Here is a 19,984-nt window from a genome sequence, read left to right on the forward strand (position 1 = left end):
TTGGCCACCTGGGCACACTGCTGGCTCATGTTCAGCCAGCTATTGACCAGCACTCCCAGGTACTTTTCCACCAGGCAGCTTTCCAGACACTCTTCCCATTCTTCCTGGTACAAAGTTTTCAAGTCCAGCTGCACAGGATGCACATGTATGTACCTCTATGACTAACCTGTACATACTTTTTATTGTGGAAGCATCTCCACTGGTGACCTTAGTAGGGAGGCCAGAGGTCAAAAAGACACAAAAGCAAAAAAAAATTGTTCTTTCAGTCAGGATTAAGAGGCATTTGTGAAACACTGTGGAAAAGCTGTCCCTGCTGTTTCAGTGGATAAAGGGAGGAGCAGAGTCTTTTAACAGCAAAAAAAAAAAAAAAAAAACCAACAAACCTCAATGCCAAAATACTATTCATGGTGCAATTACTCTCTCCTCTAGGAAAGGCATTGACTGAGAAATTCTAGATGCATTACAAAATAACTGGAACACACAGGGAGACAGTGAAAGATATTTCTTAAATAGCTAGAAGTTGTTTATTAGCAATAAGATATAAAAGTGTCTCAAACTAAGGCCTAGGAGACAAGGATTTTGTATGGCTGTTATGCCAGTGATTGTCAAATTTAGAAATCGTAGATGTTTAGAATATAAAAAGAACTTTTTTAAAAAATTATTTTCTTTACAGAGGACAAATCTCAGATGGCTTCCACAAAAAAAAAAAAATTGAGATTTAAAATAGGCTCAGAAGATGGGCTTTTCTATGTATGGAGCATTATAGGCTTGGGTTCAAGTGCTTATGCATTTTCTCATGCTCTCAGTTTCTCATGTTGTACACCTGTAAGCAAATAGTGGATTTGCAAGTGCTTGTTTCTTTAGTGCTAGTAGTCCTCACATCATCTTACTCCTGCACAGCTGAGGAGCACATAGATAGTGGGAGGTGGAGAAGGGGGATGGGGGAATTGGGTAAACTTGCAAAAGTGTAGAGTAGGAAAGAAATAGAGAAGATCGGTAGATGATGTGGTAGAAGCCTTAAGGAACAGCTGTGAATCTTTAGAGTAGGTGAGCCCTCATAGTTTTTGTTCATGCTCAGGTAATCTATCACTCAGCTTATCATGGAAATCACTGCTGAAGAACTTTCAACCGTATTATCAGTTATCAATTTTTGCTTGTTTAGGAGCAGGAGCAGTGTCACCCTGATTTCAGCAGAAATCACTATGGAGGCATCCATAGCCTCACACATGATCTGTAAGTGTAGCACATCACAACAGGTCTGTTTCCTTCAAAGATTCACTCAGACAAGTCTGAAAAATGTACTAGAAATTGTTCTGATTTTATTCTTTCCTTTTGTTCTCTTTGCTTCTATTTTTCTTCTATGCTTATGAGTCTTATATGCAAACCCTACTGATGAGAGAAGACAACGCTCAGGTTATCAAACAGAATTTTTCTTCCTCGTGTAGTAGTACAAAACTCAAAAATCCCTTTGCATAACACCTGGCTATTAAGATAACCTGTAGAGTTAGAGAAGGTTAAGCAAATTAAAGATGCAAATACTGAAGTAATTTTATAGAGTGCAAAGCAGGAACATTTTTAAAGGTAGTGGTCACATTTTGCTGCTCACCTGATCTTAGTTCATCATTCCAAAAGCCTTGTTATGTGCCCATAGCAGCCTACAAGTAAATATCTTTAGTTTCTGAAATAATTTCCGACTCACAGAACGGCCGCTAACTGGGTATCATGTTGGATTAGCAAGCATAGATCCACTGTGCCACTGCGGTTCTTCTTTAAGAGGGCTGCAGTTCCTTTAAATCAATGCCCATTGATTCTCAAGGGCAGAAGCTGTCCCCTGCATATTTTGTTCTACTTGAGGGGACAGATATTTTGCTGTCTATTCTGTGAGCTGTGTGTTATTAACAAGCTAATGTTTGTTCTAACAAATGAGCACCCTTGTATTTTCCTGCAGGTGCTGTTCCTTGTATAAGGCTGTCTCAGCAGTGGAAGCTGGCTCCATTCCTCTTCCCATGCTTGCTTACCTGCATCTTTAATCAAATGCTAACTTCACAATTGTTATTTCTCATGCTGCAGAGCCATGCAAAACACCGTTTGACTTCTGGATAAGAGAGAAACAGAAAATAAAACCCAGTTTAATTGTTCTTCCTCAGTACATATTGTTTCTTGAAATTTGTGGTGTGCAAGGAGCATGTCAGTTAATTCATATTGGACATTCCAAATGGATTCCTACAAAAACTATTAATAATCCAGTAGTAATTAAAAAGAGCATATCCTCCAGTCATTACAGCAAAAAGTACACTCAGATAAGGCTAACTAATTTGTGCATGCTTCCTCCCTCCATCTCTTCAGATACAGAACTCAAAGTTTATTTTCAGACTGACTGGTGAATTTGATTTTTTTGGGGGAAACGCATGCAAAAATGTTTCTCAGCTATCAGTAAAACAGGTGAGCCTTCCAAAGCAATTTCATGTGAGGCAAATGATCTTAAAAGACAGACTCAATAACAGTTGTGCTTACAAAACCTTCTTGAATGATCTACAGCTAAGCAAAAAAAAAAAAAGAAAAACAAACCAAAAGACATTTTTAAAGGACTGATAGAGAAATTCTGCCTGATGAACACGACAATAAGTCATACTTACACCAGCGCTCTGGACAGGAGCATTTATTACACTAGGATTTGCTGTGATTACAGGCAGTTTATAATAAAGGGCTTCCCTGAAGATCCACTGTAGCAAATGGATTACTTTCTTTTTACTTTAATGGAGTCCAATAAGCCCCAGGAGTAAGCATGTGGGCACTTTGCTTTTAAATTTCACGATGCCTCTCTAAGTGAAATTTATTTTTAAGAAATATCTTTAATAACTATTTTACAGCTTACTTGAACTTTACTATGAAGTGAAACTGTCAGTCATTGTGCACCCAATACTGATTAGGCTTAGTCAATGCAAATGTCTGAGAAAGGAATATCAGGCTTGTAGTAAAGAAGTGTCCACTGGAAATAATACTAAAGCATTTCTAGGTCTTCCGATTCTGCTAGTCACTGGATGAGGCCACAATACCTGGCTGGACTCCAGGAAAAAAATTAAAATAGCTGTTTAAATGTTTAGATGGCTTATTAATATATTAACTATAATAATATATTTTCTATGAAAAAGTATCCTTTAAGCTCTACATTTCAATTTCAAGAAAAATCCACATCTCTCTATAAAGTCTAAGTTACTGGGCTTTAGAGCAGCTGGGGAAAAAGTGGACAAGTTGGGGTGGTGAACTTTTATCCTAAGCTCAGGCAAGAGTCCTCCTGCTCTCCCTGCCAGCCTGCCACCCCAGCCCTCCACGATATTCGCCTGTCATGCTTTTACCACTGAAACGCCTGAAAATGGATCTAGGATTTGGATCCTGACAAACCTAATCTCAGTCTTTAGTGCTGGGTCACACAGAGAGGGGACAGAGGCACCTCAATGGCACAAAGGTAGGATCAGGCAGGTGCAGGTAGATCCTCTTTTCCTCCAGTTTCACCAATGGCTACCACTGACACAGCTGAACTGGTGATGGGGAGAGGGACTGCTGCTTCTTGAGGCAGATGCTGACTGTGAACACTGGGACTTGAGAATATTGGTTGCAGCATCCCTCTGTGAAAAGGAAGGCATAATAGGAATAAAAGTTAAGACGCAGTGAAGAGGATGCCCATGTTATGTCAAATACCTACAATGCCAAAACACTGAAACGTGAAGCTGGATGCCTAGGCTGTAGGGGTTCGTGCTAAGAACACAAGAAGGTTTATCAGCTGGTACAATGCAGTCCTCAAAGATGCAGTTTGTAGTTTTCTGTTCTTTGCAAACTGATATGTATAGGGAAAAACAAAGGATTGCCTTTACTGTTGTTTCACATGAAGAAAAAGATGTGTACATCCGGTTCAAAGGTGTGCCTTTCAGCATCTTTGCGTTTTATGAAATAAGACCTGAAAAATACTTCTCTCCCCTTCAAAAATCAGAATATTGTTTTCTGCTTAGGTTTACATACAGCTATAAATCCTTGATTTCTCTGAGAAAGTGAGATTCGCACAACCCCACTCCTTGCCCCTCCCCAAAAAATCTGAACAACTGAGCAAGAACTCCTGACAAATGTTTTGTTTGGGAAAGCTGCAATACCACGCCACGCCAAGAGACCTCACACTCCAGTTTTCTAGTTTTCCACTTAATTTTGTGGTAAGAGCAGAGAAAATTAAAGGCCATGATGTGCAGGATGTGCAAGTGTAATTGGCAATTACCGGTGTCTCTGCCACCATAATACTTAGGTTCAGCATACTGTGAACATCAGTGACTCCTCATTTTGGGTTGCCAGAGATAAAGTTGGTCAAAACTGTGCATCACTTTTGAAAATCATAATAAAAAAAAAAGGGAGCTTAGAAAGGTAACATTAAGCAAAAACAAGGAGTTTCAGAATTTTCTTGTTTAATAGAAAACAAAAATGAAAGAAGGCATGAATACATTTTTCTCTTTCACAAGTTATATGTACACACTTCAGAAGTACAAACCCTACATTTTCACATCCCAATCAAAAAAATAAAAAACAAACCACCAAAACCATTTCAGTTTGTGATGCTCCCTGCTGTGATTTCTTCATCCTGGTGCAGAATTCATGATACCAAATTGCTTGTACCCGTGTTGTGACCGTCAGCAGGGAGATCTAACAGCAGGACTCAGAAGAGCCAGCACATTGCATGTTCAGTAATGGGATGTATTAGGTGATCACTACTGAAGACAGGAATACATGTCCAAATTTGTCTGTCTTCTAGAAGCAGGCTTTTTTTGTGAAATTCATTCCCGGAGCCTGAAGTCTCATCTCGCACTTGCACACTGAAGTTGTGCATTTTGGTAGAGAAACATAGAATCATAGAATAGTTTGGGTTCGAAGAGACCTTTAAAGGTCATCTAGTCCAACCTCTCTGCAAGGAGCAGGGACATCTCCAACCAGATCAGGTCACTCAGAGCCCCATCAGAAAACTGCCTGCTGCTTTTCCTAGGCAGGAATGGAAGGGAAAGCTGGGGCTGCCTCTGTGTCAGGGTCTGTTAGGTGGAGCTTGGGGACCATGATCTGAGTCCATATCCCTGCTCATCCTGAGTGGACTCAAGTCAACAATTTCTTTGACATTGTCCTGTCTACAGGAAGGGAAGCACCATCCCTCTCTCCAGATGAGAAAATACTGCCATGAGGGTTGAAATGCAATGGTGCTGGGTGCAGGCAGAAAGGCCCAGATAGAGCTGCGACTCTGTGGTCTAGGGTGGAGGTCGATCCTCTCTTTGAGGACTGCTCGGTGCTGAGGGCCTCTGCCTGGGCTGGTGTGTACACAGAGGCTCTGCAGGAACATCACCGAAACATGGGCACATCCCGCATGGATCCAGACATGTGGGTACCTCCCAGGCAGGCTCCAAGGATATCTATCCAATCAGTCCTTGGGAGATGCAAGCATGGGACCCCTGGCATTGTGACTCTCAGGCGGCCTCAGTGGAGGATGGGTGTGTAGAAGATAACCCAAGCTGAGATGGTGGTGCCTCCGGGCACACGTTGTAGTGCATCTTCAGGCACTCACAGTGTACTTCTGCCTTCCAGGAGCTGCAGTCCCAGAGGTAGACCAGATCTCATGTGATGTCTGATAAAAAGTAAATGACTTCCTAATACTATAAGAAGCCTGTAAAAAAAAAATGCACATGCAAAGAGACTCAAATACTTGAAATCCAAATTCCAGTAGTATATTCTGTGTTCATTCCTATGTTGTTATTACTAAAATAATTTTTTTTTGTTTCAGAAATCATAAAGTTTCCTGCTTTAAGTTGTTGCATGACATAAAATTAATTCCAAATGATGGGATATTTACTGTATGTGTCCTGGGTTTAGTTTTTTGGTTATTTTTTCATAAATACATTTTACATCTAACTACCTCAGCTGCCTTTTGTTTTCTTTTGGCGCATATGAAGGCGTGCACTTTCTATATTTGGGGATTTGGGGGGAGGAGTTGTTTCCATTTTGAATAACCAGGTTCAAAGCCATGTTGATCAATTTATAGAGGAGATCAATGTAACAAGATATAATTATTGACAGTTACAGAACATACATTTTATTTTTAGGTCCTGTTGGGGTATAGTTTTAACAAAAAAAAACATCATAAGCTGCTTATTAATTTGCCTTAAAAATGTGTGCTCTTTCCTATTCAAGTTGTGTTATTTAACTCTTCTCTTGTACACAATTTATGTGACAAAAAGACTAACGTAACAGTTGGCAGATAAACAGTAAATCGAACAGAATGGACCAATAGTTTCTCAGTTCTCTGTTGTAAACTGTTGCATTATACACTGATTGTGCTAAAATAATTGTTACTGTGCTTATACTCCTTAGTCACCGTTGCGGAAATAAAGTGATGGCAGATCATGTTTGTGTTGATGGAGCAGTGTAGATATCCCCCCAGTACAAGCACAGTGACTTGAGGTGAATGATAATCATTGCAGAACTTGTGCTTTGACTTGTAAACATTGTAAAAATGTATTTGGTATTTTATTTGAAATGAAGAATCAAAATAGTTATTAAAAAAAAGAAGAAATCTTCCTGTAAATATATATATTCTGAATCCATGTATACAAACATTCCTTTAGAGTTCAGATTGTGAAGAGTGTCTTTATTGGCTAGAGACCGCTGTCTCCCACGGCAGAGGTTACATGTGCTATAGTAAAGAACACAGTGTGTGAAGTATTTGATGTACTGCAGTACCATAGTTCTTTTGGTCTGTTAAGTAAGTTGCAATTTGTGATGAAATGAAGTTGAAAGTAGTGCTTCATACTAACAAATTTCCTTGGTTACAACTTGATTTTTCTTGTAAAACTTAAAAGGAAAACTTGAAAATTTTATATATTTGGATTTTGTAGATTTTTTTTATTTTATTGCAACACAAGGTACCAAAATCATTAAATAAAGTACACTGTGGTCATTTTACCATGGTTCTAGAGTCTTTTTCAAAACTTTTCTACCTTAGTGGATCAGCAAAAGGATGCTAACTTTTGAGGTTCTGAAATTATTACTGAACAAGACAGAAGTTGGCTCAGCTTGGGGAAGAAGTTGGGCCAGATGGTCTCCAGAGATCCTTTCCACCATTAATTATTCTATGATTCTAGGCAGTATTATTACTGGAGCTTCCATCCCTGAGCTCAGGAGTGGTGTGAGTGGCTCCCAGGCTACCTCTGGGACCAGAAGACTCAACCTGTGACTCAGACAACCTTACCAGTGTTGTCCCAGGAGGAACATCCAGGAAACCACCAGATACCCCGACAAGCACCTCACTCAGCAGAACAGGGTGCTCTGGCCACCGTGGTCGGGGCCCTGAGTGCTGTCTTGAGGGAAGATCTCCAGAAAAGCTGTCCTTGCCCAGGGAGCAGGCCAGCAGATCCTACCTGCTCCTCGGCCCCTCAGAGCCAGCATGGGACCACGCTCCCCAGCTGCTGCAGTCAAGAAGCGAAAGGAGCCTGACCTTGCCACCAGAAAGGACTCCTCCATCACTTGAGAAGGTCCTTGCTCACAGGGGGCAGAAGAAGGTGCTTTGTTTTATTCCCCCTTCAGAGTCCTGAAAGCATTGCTATTTGCAGTGTAGTGAGCACCATCGAGTAGTGGGGGAATGTCGTGGTTTTGTAAGTGAGGGGGGGCCTAAGGAGAGCTGGGCCTCAACCCAGTCTTGTCCTGAGCCCAATACTTAGAACAAACTCCAGAGAAGATGCAGCTACTTCCTCAAACTTACTGTATTCAAATCCTCTGAGGTTGAGGAGGGTTTAATTTCTTCTATTTCTACCTCCTGGACAATTGCTTTAATCATTAAACTATTACACAAGTTGTTGGTGTCTTTGGCAGCATCTCCAATGGCATTAATAGCCCTCTTGGACTTCATTGCCACATTTGTGTATGCAACGCCACCCTACGCAGCACCCAAAGTTTGTGCAACAAAGGCCAACATCCATATCTCTCAGCCTTTCTGTCCTGTAGCCATGCTCCCACTCCTTCGATGCTGCTTATCAGCCTCCATCAGGTGACCAAGAAAGAGAGATGAGTGGAAAACAACCTACCAAACAATTAAATAATTAGCATGAGTTCAAAAAGAGGAAAGAATATATATGTGTGTGTCTTGGATAAGTGAATTTGACTGCAAGTAGGGATGATATGTGATGACAGATTCTTCAATTATTCTTCAATTTATTTTTCATGTATATCTTGTTTGGAGGGAGTAGTTTGTTATTGTAGCTTGGCAAGTGTAACGGAGGGAGCGACAGCCCAGAAATACTACTGGAAGCTGTCTGCTGTCTTATTTCAAACAAGCCCTAAATCCTCAGTCCCTGCAACCTCGCGACTCCTCACCAAAGGCTCAAAACCCGAAAGACAAGTAATAGAAACACACTCTTAAATCATTTTCTTAACCATTCACGTGAACCGGGAGCCAGAAGACATCAAAGCTGCAATCTTCAGCACTGGAAAGTCATTTGATGACATTCCATAAGTAAATAATTGGTGAGGTGAAATAGCATCCCCCAGAAAAGCAACACAAGATGCGTTTTAGGTCTTCTCCACCAAGCTGGACTGTCCCACAACCCCAGAGGAACACTTGCCAAGATTTTCCAGCTAAAGATCTTGTCCTTGCATTTAGGTGTCTCTGAAAGGAGCTGGAGACCTCTGACACAGATCCCTACTCCTCTCCCCAAACGCGGGGCTGCATGGGACACATTAACTGGGTGGGTAGCTGCCACAGGGTGAAACTAGTTAGTTTGGGGTAAAAGGGATTTACTTTTCATGTTTTAGGAAAATTATTAACATCTGAGGCAAAAGAGATTTAATAATAAGAGGTTCTTCAAGAGGCTTTTAATGTAAACCTTCTGCATGAAAGAAACAAAGCAGTTTCTTTTTAGGCTGAGCAAAGATAGTAGACAGTTTAATTAGATTCTTGACATAGGAAAGAAACAGAAAATTTTTGCAAGGGGCTTGAAAAAGTGTTTGTTTAGAGTACTTTTTTTCCTCTCCTGCCTTAAAAGAAGATAGAAATCTCTATAGTTCCAGAAAAAAAAAAAAAAAAAAAAAAAAAAAAGATGAAAAACTAAATATAGGGACTTGTTAATAAAAGCCTCAAGTGTCTTAGCAAAATTATTCAAGCAGGGGTTTTATCCTGTATTACTTACCTTGGGAGCTAGTGAAAGGCTTGACTTAATACTGCTAATAATGCACCTAGAGACCTATACACATGGGAAGAAGCAGTGTCTTCCTACCACAGCAAGGGAAACTTGGAAAGGCAGACTAGAGAGGAGAAGTTCTTCTCCTGAATGTTGCACAGCTATAAAATGCATTTGTTCAGTCACTTCAGAAATGAAGCTGGAAACTAGGAATGTACTGATGTTGTATAGCATTTATGCTCCAGGAGCATTTCAGACCCGTGGCCAAGCACAGAACCACAGGTGAATTTGATGTGAAGATGTGTTGGAAATCTGCTCTCTGGTATGTTTTAGGGCTGAGTGAATTCTGAAGTACACTGAGCTCTAAATTATGTTGTCCACACAATAATGCATATTTTAACTACCTCACATTAATGTTATTCTCATGTGCTCAGCTTTGCTCCTTTTCACCGGGAAAGGGGAAGAGAGCTCGGTATACTGATGAAAGCGTAGCTCCAGAGGATGTGAAGCCAGACTGACGGGAGAGGTGGCTTCAGCTGCGTTTGCTGTCACCTAGCACACCAGGCCACGCGCGTCATAGGCTTCATGCTTGTTTTAAGGAGTGGGTTTTTCCAAGATGGAAAGAGTTCTCATTCACAGGAGGCTACAGAAGAAGAAAAAAAAAAAAAAAAAAAAAACTGAGGACAAATTGATGCATGTACTTACCTTGTCTTCCGCTAACCAAATCATTTATTTTTAATCAGGATCTTCTTAACTGCTGTGAACACAACCTGTACTGCCATGATCACATCTAAGAATATGTGGCATTTCCCGCTGCCATGTCACTGCTACATGCGCTCATAGGATTTACATTATTAACCAAGTAGACCAGTTTGTGGAAGGCAAGATGAGCCTGATATCCCACTGATATTGTGGGATGCTGCAGTTCATCTGGAGTTTACCTGGAGTACTGTGTCCAGTTCTGGAGCCCCCAACACAAGAAGGACATGGACCAGTTGGAGAAGGTCCAGAGGAGGGCCACGAAGATGATAAAAGGGCTGGAGCACCTCTCTTATGAGGACAGGCTGAGAGAGTTGGGGCTGTTCAGCCTGGAGAAGAGAAGGCTCTGGGGAGACCTTATTGCAGCCTTCCAGTACCTCAAGGGGGCCTACAAGAAAGATGGGGAGAGGCTGTTCAGTAGGGCCTGTTGCAATAGGACAAGGAGTAATGGTTTTAAAATAGCAGGGGGTAGATTTAGATTGGATATTAGAAAAAACTTTTTTACAATGCGAGTTATAGAACACTGGAACAGGTTGCCCAGAAAGGTGGTGGAGGCCCCATCCCTAGAAATGTTCAAGGCCAGGCTGGATGAGGCTCTGAGCAACCTGATCTAGTTGGGGATGTCCCTGCTCCTTGCAGAGGGGTTGGACTAGATGACCTTTGAAGGTCCCTTCCAACCCTAACCGTTCTATGATTCTATGATCTCCAAACTACCTCATCATTTAAAGCAAGATAATCTTACATTAATTTTATATTTTCTGTGTCTGTAGCAGTCTGTAGCAGTCCAAATTTGGAATTTGATCAATTCATTAAACTCCAAAGGTCATTTAGATACTGACCTAACTTCATTTTTAACACTGGTAACTAGGGGGCCTCTGGCAGTAGTCACCGTTAGTAGTTCCTCTCTATCTTCACTAGCATTGGTCCTACTTTATTCCCTCTGTTAGCTTTGTGCACGCTTCTGCTGTACCAATGGATTCACCATTAGAGTGAAACAAATATAGTTTCTCTTCTCTTGGACGGTGTGAGACAAAAGGCACCATGACCAGCCTCAGCTTAGCCACCATCTGCAAAGCAGCTATTTCACAACATGAGAGTAAGAGGGAACATCTGGAGGCTCCTTCAGACTCAGCGAGCAGCATTATGCAACTCAGCCCTTCCTTATCGCACGTTGGTCCCTACTGACTTTTTTTTCTCTTGTCAAATGATTTTGTAACTCTTCCAAGATTCTCCCTTTAAGGCATTTTCTTTTTGTATTTGTTTGTTTATTTATTGTAAATGTTGGTTTATCTCTGATATTTGTTTTTGTGTTTTCCTTTGGGGATTTGTTTTTGCCTCCAGCTGTGCTTACCATCTGTTATGTTTGAGTCTACGTTTTGAATGCTGTCACCTTTTCGTGCCAATTTTGGTTCCAGCTGACCATGTCAGTGCAGCAATAGGAGAGAAGGTACGTGGTTACGTTAAAGGTGTGTGAGGTTTTGTCAGAAGTCTGATGTCCTGAGGAATCTACTAACAATGTCCTGACAAAAGCAGGAAAATTAACCCATCTCTCACCTTCTCTCACTGGTCAATTTCTTGTTAGGTACCCTGTTCCATTTTCTGCTTAGAGTCTCACCCCAGGATCTCTTGTGGTGACTTGGAATTCCTTTGACTATTGTGTATGACTCCACTTAGCCTATATTTTAAAATATTTAAAAAACAACCCCAAAATAAGGAGATGCTGCCTTAGCTGGGCCATAATATCCCAGAGCACTCTCCAGTTTTAAGGAATTCAACTAATTGCCATGTGCTTAAACTCTGCTATAGAATAAAGCATATAGAATCAGAATAATAGAATAATTTGGGTTGGAAGGGACCTTTAAAGGCCATCTAGTCCAACCCCCCTGCAAGAAGAAGGGACATCTCCAACCAGATCAGGTTGCTCAGAGCCCCATCCAACCTGGCCTTGAATGTTTCCAGGGATGGGGCATCCACCACCTCTCTGGGCAACCTGTTCCAGTGTTCTACCATCCTCATTGTAAACAATTTTTTCCTTACGTTCAGTTTGAATCTACCTCCCTCTATTTTAAAACCATTACCCCTCATCCTATCACAACAGGCCCTGCTAAAGAGTTTCTCCCTGTCTTTCCTGTAGGACACCTTTAGGTATTGGAAGGTCGTTACAAGGTCTCCCCGGAGCCTCCTCTTCTCCAGGCTGAACAGCCCCAACTCTCGCAGCCTGTCCTCACAAGAGAGGTGCTCCAGCCCTCTGATCATCTTTGTGGCCTCCTCTGGACTCACTTCAAGAGGTCCATGTCCTTCTTATGTTGGAGGCTCCAGAACTGGAGGTGGGGTCTCACACGAGCAGAGGGGGAGAATCACCTCCCTCGACCTGCTGGCCACGCTCCTTTTGATGTAGCCCATGATGCAGTATAGCATGCCTTAATGGTTTCCTTTAATGAACATCTCCAAATATCCTACCCATTTGAGTAGTGTACACACTGCAGTGTATTTTGTTTGCAAAGGAAAATGAGGTTGAAGCTTAAGTTCTGTGTTATGGTACAAAGGCAGAAATGGGCTGGTTTGCCTGCTGTGAGGAGCACTGCTACTCACACAGGGGTTACAGCTCTCTCCTCTCTGCGCCAGCCGATAGCAGGCAGGACATTATTGCTAATGAAGAACAAATATACCTCATGGTTATATCTTTCTTTAAAGTGGCACGAACTCCTACATGTGACTTGTAACCAATAATGAATCCAGTTTAGCCTTTAGATGGATTTTTGCTTCTGTATCTGATCCATATGATTTTTACAGTTACAATTATCCAGCTCTTTTCTATTTATGTAGTTAGCAGTTACATTTGGGCATGTCATCTCATCCTAAACTGTTACTCTGTGCTGGTAAGACAAGAGATTTCAGTGATAACAGCTTCTTCGACATCCTAATGGGACAGGATTTCATTAAAGTGGTGCATTATCTAGCATATAAAATTAATTTACCTTGCCTGTAGAGCACCTCTGTGAGGTTTTGTTGCAGAAAGCATTACAGAGTGAAACTTCTGACTTTGATTTCCACGTATGGATTGCTAGAATCAGACATCTGCAGAAAATATGCAATCAAATAAGAAATGTTCTTGAAAAATTGGGGACCCAAAGAGTCCTTGGGACTGATTCTCAGTGCTCAGCTGGACCTCCGACACATGAGTTGCTTTTCCTCATCATGGTGAAACTTTAAGACATGGACTGGGGAGCAGGGAACCAAAAGGACCGTTTCTGCTCCTGCTCCATCCCGTTACTCAGCCACCTACATGATGTCACCTGCGACATCTGCCTCTTTAAAAGGCTCTTGTTCCTCCTGCACTGCACGAGGACATTTCTGCTCGGTCTGGATTCGTCTCACCCGTCACACAGCCCTATGGAATTGCACAAAGGCAACCTGTCTGGTGGAAATTTGCCGGCCTCAGCAGTGCATGCCTTGGCATAGATGGCAATATGGGCTAATGATCTGATCCAATGTGGCACATCCCCTGCCTGAATGCTGCCGGAGAAGTCACTGCGCTGTGTTTCCAACAAGGTATGCCATTCCCCTGGTAGTGCCTGCAAGTAGGACATGAGAAACCTCAATTTTAAATTTAACTTCTTTCTGTTTTGAATATAGATCTCATAAAACCTTTTCTTTAATTAACTTTTCTTGCATAGATAATTCATTTTTCCCAGCAGCCTATGCCACAGGATGCTTCTGACTGTGGATAGAGATAGTATACTCTTTCTGTATTTCTGCCTGAAGGAGAATTAAAATAGGAAGGCAAGTGTTTGGATGCACTGCTATTCTTCAGAGAACCTTTTCTCGCATGCACATGTGCAACATCTTTTGAGATCATAGCTCTCATTTTTTCCTAAAGGAAGAGGAAGAAAAAACAGGGCAGCCTTAGAGAAAAACAAAAAAAAAATCTTGGAAGAACATAAAAGTCTCGTGTTCATCACAGTTTGCCTTGAAGACTTTCTCTGACATTTCTCTGAAACCTGAGTTATCAGAAGCAGCAATTTGCCCTGCATTATCTACTACCTCGATTCAAAAGAAGTACTAAAGAGGTGCCAGTGGAAACCATACAGGAAGCCAGATCCCAAGGGAGATGCTCTGCCACTTACGAAGGCAGCTGGTGCAGCAGGAGAAAGCAGAGAAGCTTCTGGGCTCGGGATCTCTCTGTTATTTGTCTCGCAACTGCCTGGGACAGATATACAAGGACTGTGCCTAGGTGTCGAGGTGCGAGGGCACAGATCAGATCGTACAGCAGGAGGAGGCAGAGCCAGCGAGGAGATACAGCCAGTCAGATGCGGTAGGGATGGTGAGCAATGGAGCGGGTTACCCTCACACACTGCCTTGCCAGAGCTAAGCTTTTATCCACGGCAGGGCAGCGCTCCACGTCCTGGCACTTTCCAGCTCCCACACGTCTGTTTGTTAAGCAGAGGCTGCGAAGAGGACTTTTTCATACTGGCTTTTTCAGACCGCATCAGGCTGCATGAGTAACTCGCTCCCTGCATGCCAGCCTGCATCGCTGCTGCCCTCAATCGCACGCAGCTCTGGGCTGAGCTCTTCATGCAGGCTGTCAGGACATGGAGGCAGGATTTGGCATGAGTGCTCAGAGATGCTCAGCTGAAATGTTCAGAGGAACAACTGCTTCAGCACTGTGGTTTTCCACTTGTGCCAAGGCAGCAATGCTTTTAAATTCCCTGTGCCCTTATTGCTTCTGAGATCAGAAACCCTGGCTGCAAACTTCCAGCCAATACACCTGAGGGGAAAAAAAAAAAAAAAAAATGGGCCAAAATGTTAGCAAACCACCCCTTTTCATGCTGTAAATTTCCCTGTGCAAAGATCCTTCCTTCACTCACCCTCAGATGCCAGCAGAGGCAATGCAATATTTGGGTTTTCCCACACTATGTGTTACGGCATCTGAAAGTGTGAAAGGAGAGGACCTAACGCCAAAAGATGGGCAGGCAAGGCTGTTTTCAGCCTGGCCAGGGCAAATAACTTCAGAGATCAGGCATACAAAAAAAAAATTTCCTTTCATCTTAAAAAGGGGAATAACTGAACTATCTGAGCCACGCTGAGCCATCTTATGTTCTGCTAGCTTTTCTAGTTTAAGACAACCTGCCTTGCTAAATATTAACCCACCTCTGTGCTGGTGGCAGCTGAAATTGGTGATATTTTCATTAGGATGGTTGTGATGGAGCAGCACTGCCAACTAAACAAAGTGGCAAAATGTATGTAACGGAAAGGAAGTAAAAGAAAACCAGCCCAGCACCCTGTGTAGGATCAAACGTTTCCATTTCAGATGGGCTGCTGTAAAATCAGCAGATTCTTTGGAGAAATAATCCTTCGGCTTTTCTGCTGAAAGAGAAGGTAAACACAGCACATGCACAGAGCCATATGGGATGCCAGGAAGGGAAACTGGGGTCCTGGGCATATGAATTACCTGGAGCCAGTCATGTTTTCTTCATTTGATTTATTCATTTATTTCCTGCAGATGCCAACACTTGCTGCACCTCTTAAAATTGGCTTTGCCCCACCCCAGCAGAGGCACATTTATTCCGGGATGAATCACCACCACCACCTTCTCCCCAGGCAGCCTGCCTCTGCTCAGTCAAACGTCTTGTCCTCTCCCCAGCCACAAAACAGTAGTTGTTCCCAGCAGCTGAGTATTACATCTGATTAAGTTTGATGGAAGCAGGTCCTTGCTCTGTCCCAAAAGAGCCGATACCACAGGCTCACGTGTTTGCCTTCGCCTGCCTGTCTCCGCTGCCGTCTCTCGCCTGGCATGCTGCCTGGAAAGGTGAAGGGATTGTCGAAACAGGACAGCTTGCCAAAGAAATAAAGCTCCTTCTGAAGGACAGACCTGATATAAAAATTTCTGTCTTTTTCAGGAGGTTCACCCCTCTGTGGGTGAAATTACACCTTTATATTAGAGCGTGTCGGTTTCCCTTGTTGTCAAAGCTGCTCGTCCTCTGTGTTTCACTCTGGAGCTCAGGAATATCGGCATTGCAAATATTTGTTGAGGTGGAAACACTATTCTGGATCCTGAGCATTTCTGGCTTTATTTGCCCTGACGTCAGCATGCTGCTAACATGGATGCTGTCTCCTATTGTAGACATTGGAAAGGGCGCCGAGATCCTCAGAGGTGGGCAAATTCCCCGTTAGGAACTGCAGACCTAGTTCCTACACTTACAGAGATATGCATTAAAATCAGGAGCTTGGGCTCTGGAAATTGTTATTTGCTTGCTCTCCATGTTTTGCTGCATGGTTTGAAGAGACGATCTGTTAGAAATCAGCACATCTACAGAAGCTACTTAATTCACCAGCTAATAAAAAATGATTAAGCACAATAATGACAGAGCAAGCATGAAGGATATCATCTTGATATTCACAAAGCTACAGAGGGATTGAACGATAATGGTCAGCTATTTGCCTTGCAACAGCAGCTGAAGTAGGTTCCATGCTCCTGTTTATACCAAAGAAACAGGGCATCATCCATACGTGCGTATACATATCTATGCTGCTGTGTACATAATAATGTCAGACAGCATCTGGTCCTGTAGCCATTAATGGTCAGAAGATGTTAAGAGTTAACTAAAGAAAGACAAACTCATGCATTCCAATGGCTGAGATTTTCTGGCTGCCTTTTTAGGTCAGCTCTCTACTCCCATTGCTCCTTGAAGTGTGTTTTCGGGCACGTGCAGGTGCTCAGCCACCCACACGCCAAGCTCTCCTGACTCACCTTGCCTCAGACAGAAACAAAAGCCATCCTCCAATTTTAAATGCTTATCAAATTGGTACATCCGCTGGGTCATGAGGAGCGCTTTACAAACGAGGCATGGAGTAACTAAAGCAACTTGAAAGCGGTGTGTTCAGCACAACCCCAGATCTATGTACGACCCAGTTGCTGCACCAGAAGGGTGGAATAAATGGCACAGCAGAAGAGTGTCTGTTGGGTCATTTATTACAGCTGCTAGGCAGAAAGCTTATTGCCTCCCAGAAATGGTATTTGTGGATACTGTATGTATGACAGAAGATTACCAGAGGCTCTTTATGTAAAACCTCTCCAAATCGCGGTCTTCCCTTACAAGGTTTGCTCTTTCTGGGGATCTAAAAGGTGGTGGTGGGATGTGCACAAAGACCAGAATTTAACCACATTAGTTCCTCACCTTTAACTTCTTGTGTCTGTTTGGCCACACCTGAGCCAGCCCTGGGCTAAGCAACATATTTCAGGGCAGCTGAGCCAGTGTAAAAGGGGCGGCTGGGCCAGTCTGGCTGCTGCCTCATCCCCTGACAGCTCTGTGAAGGCATCCCCGCTGGCGCGCAGCGCCGTGTGCTGCCCCTGCTGCAAGACAAAGCTCAGCGCTGCATCTGGAGGTGCCTGAGCCCACTTTATCCCCCTGCAAGGGCAAAGCTTCAGCATGAGTCGGGCCTTGTCCTGAACAGTCCCGGCTGCCGTCATGGGGAGCAGTGGAGTCTGCAGGAAAGCATATAGACCAAGACTAGGGATGGAAAGAGGAATTGGGCAGCAAGCATGGCTGCTAGCTTGCTTTCGAAGGGAAATAGCAACCCTTTGTGTGCTGCTACCTGATGGGCAAGTCCACTGCTCAACTCAGATGGCAACTTTGGTTCTGGAAGAGCTGACATGCTTCTGCACTGGTGCCAGGTCTTTGCAAGGAGAAAAGGGAGCCAGGGAGTTTTGTTCCTATAAATGTGACTCAAGATTGTCCAGAATTAGGATTACAAAACTAGTTTGGGTTTTGGATGCACTTGTTTCGGTTGCGGGGCTTGGTTTATACTTTCATTAGTGCCTCTGGGGACCAAGCCAAGTTGCAGTCAGCCTTTTCCCTCAAGCTTATCCTCACAAAGCAAGATCAAAATACCAAAAAGTCTGTCTGGAATGTGGAAATCTCTGGCCAAAAAAAAACCCAACCAAGCACGCCTGCAACTGCTGTGCTAGCTAGTTAAGAAAATTAATCCACTGCATGATGGCCAAAAGAAAACTAACCCATTTCAGAATGGACAGGACACTTAAAAGCTTTGGTGGATCTATCAGGAGAGTAATTTCAATAGGATAAGGAGAAATCTGATCATGAAAGAAGTGTCTGAAGAGCTGGCAGCTCCATCACAGCAGTTGAAACAGGAACTCAGAAATGTTTTAGGTGCCTTTTGTAGACCTCAAAGGGACCAAAAAGACAACTAACAAATGCTCATTGGGTTCTACATTTCTGTTTTCACTTAAGTAGTAACTGAAGGAAGACCGGAGCTGCTCTGAGTGAATAGAAGAAAATACTATTGGAAGAAAAAGCAAAAACCCGTCTGGAATACATGAAGCTCAGGAATATCTGCAACAGGACTCATCCCAATTCATCTGCCACAAATTCCCTGTAAAGATGACACAGAAATGCAAACTCCCTGATGTTTGGCACATTCTGTTTCCTATTAAAAGGAATTAGGTAAAAATGGCTCAATTTCTTGCCTTTTGTTTTTTTTTTTTTAACTTTAAGATCTTCTCTGGATGATACAATACTCTCCTCTGTATTCTGTTAGAACTTGGGCATCTCATATTTCCAGAGCACGCAGTAGTTTTAGCTAGAAAACAGGAGCCAAAGGTGATTTAAAGAATCACGGTGCGCTCTCTCGTTATAGTAACCTGTATGGACAGCAGGGAGTGCTGGGCTTGCTCTCATGTGATGGCTGCAACGCAAAGCCTGGTAGACAGGGCCTGCTCTACAACAGCCAACCTAGTATTTTCTTTCCTCTCCATGGTGGGGAAAAATATACTAGGTCTGCCTTATATATGCAGCCTGATCTTAATTCCAAATGGCATCTTACCATCTTGTAGTGTTTCACACACATACACATAAGCAAGAAGGGTGAGCAAACATTTTGTTTTTAAAAAAAAAATTCTCCCTGCAGTTCAAAAGTTTATTACCTTTTTGTGACCCATTTCCTGGCATGAAGAGATCATTATAACAATTTTTAAATGTTTCAGGAAGCAACATATGGTATGCACTCAGTGTATGCTGTGAAAAAATGCAAGGTAGTAAGCGGTAAATTTGCCACCGTCTGTGCAAAACAAAATTACTCAAAAAAAGCAGACCAGCAAATAACTCCTGATGAGGAAAGCACTTTCATGTTTAGACTACCATTCATTTTGGCTAGTTCTGAATTAAAAAAAAAAAATATATATACAAAAAGGTGTTAACATCATTGACCTGTATTGTAGAAACACATTATCTTTGCTCCTGGCAAGGACCTTTACAGACATGAAGTGAATAGAAGAAAGTAAGCAATATCAGACTGTCTCATGAAGTTTCAGCAGCTATGTTTTGGAGGATTATCTTACTTAACGTGTCTTTTCTGTGCTACTACACTCATGTATCAAATCAATGCACTTCTACATTTTCTTTCAGTACCGTAACTTTTTTTTCTCTGAAAAAATAACACAAAAAAAGCAGTCTAGCATCTATGACGGGCTTAACAGGGATTAAGCACTGTAGAGCTTACACATCAGGTGTCACCACAGCTGTATCTTTCCCTACAGAGTAACAGGATGAAGCAACATAATGGTACACTTGTACAGCAAACCCAGTACCGGATGAACCACACAATTGTGTTGACAATGCTGATTAACTGCTCTACCTTGCATTTGCAGCGATTAATTTCATATGAAAGCATCCTAATAATAGATGTTCAGGCTGAGCTCTGCTGTTACGCAACAGGGCAGTAAATTGGCCAGAAGGAGATTTGGGTCTTGCTGAGAGATAATGGCAAATACCTGTTGGTACAGCTGTCAGTCTATTTCTATTTCCAAACAACGTAAAAATGTATATCCTAGTTGTGATGTTCATGTGGAGAAACGGGGAATGTCTTCAGCATATCCAAAGGCTAACCAAGCAATCAGTGGTCTCGTCTAATGCTGCTAAAATTTCCTTTAAATACTTCTGCCTAACGCACAATAAACCAAATCAGCTAAAAGCCTGGTCTGTAGCCTTACTTGTAAGAGTCTCTCTCCAGATCTG

The 19,984-nt window shown here is 42.5% G+C and overlaps 1 protein-coding gene across 2 annotated transcripts in view; it reads right to left on the minus strand.

The window, feature by feature from the left end:
* LOC104474368 (DGAT1/2-independent enzyme synthesizing storage lipids) overlaps nucleotides 1-19,984 on the minus strand; it is a 688,180-nt gene that overhangs the window by 628,769 nt on the left and 39,427 nt on the right. The gene's annotated exons all lie outside the window — the stretch shown is intronic.

This window comes from Chlamydotis macqueenii, chromosome 2, assembly GCF_036417535.1.
Source record: "Chlamydotis macqueenii isolate bChlMac1 chromosome 2, bChlMac1.mat, whole genome shotgun sequence".
In the NCBI taxonomy this organism is placed as follows: Eukaryota; Metazoa; Chordata; class Aves; order Otidiformes; family Otididae; genus Chlamydotis; species Chlamydotis macqueenii.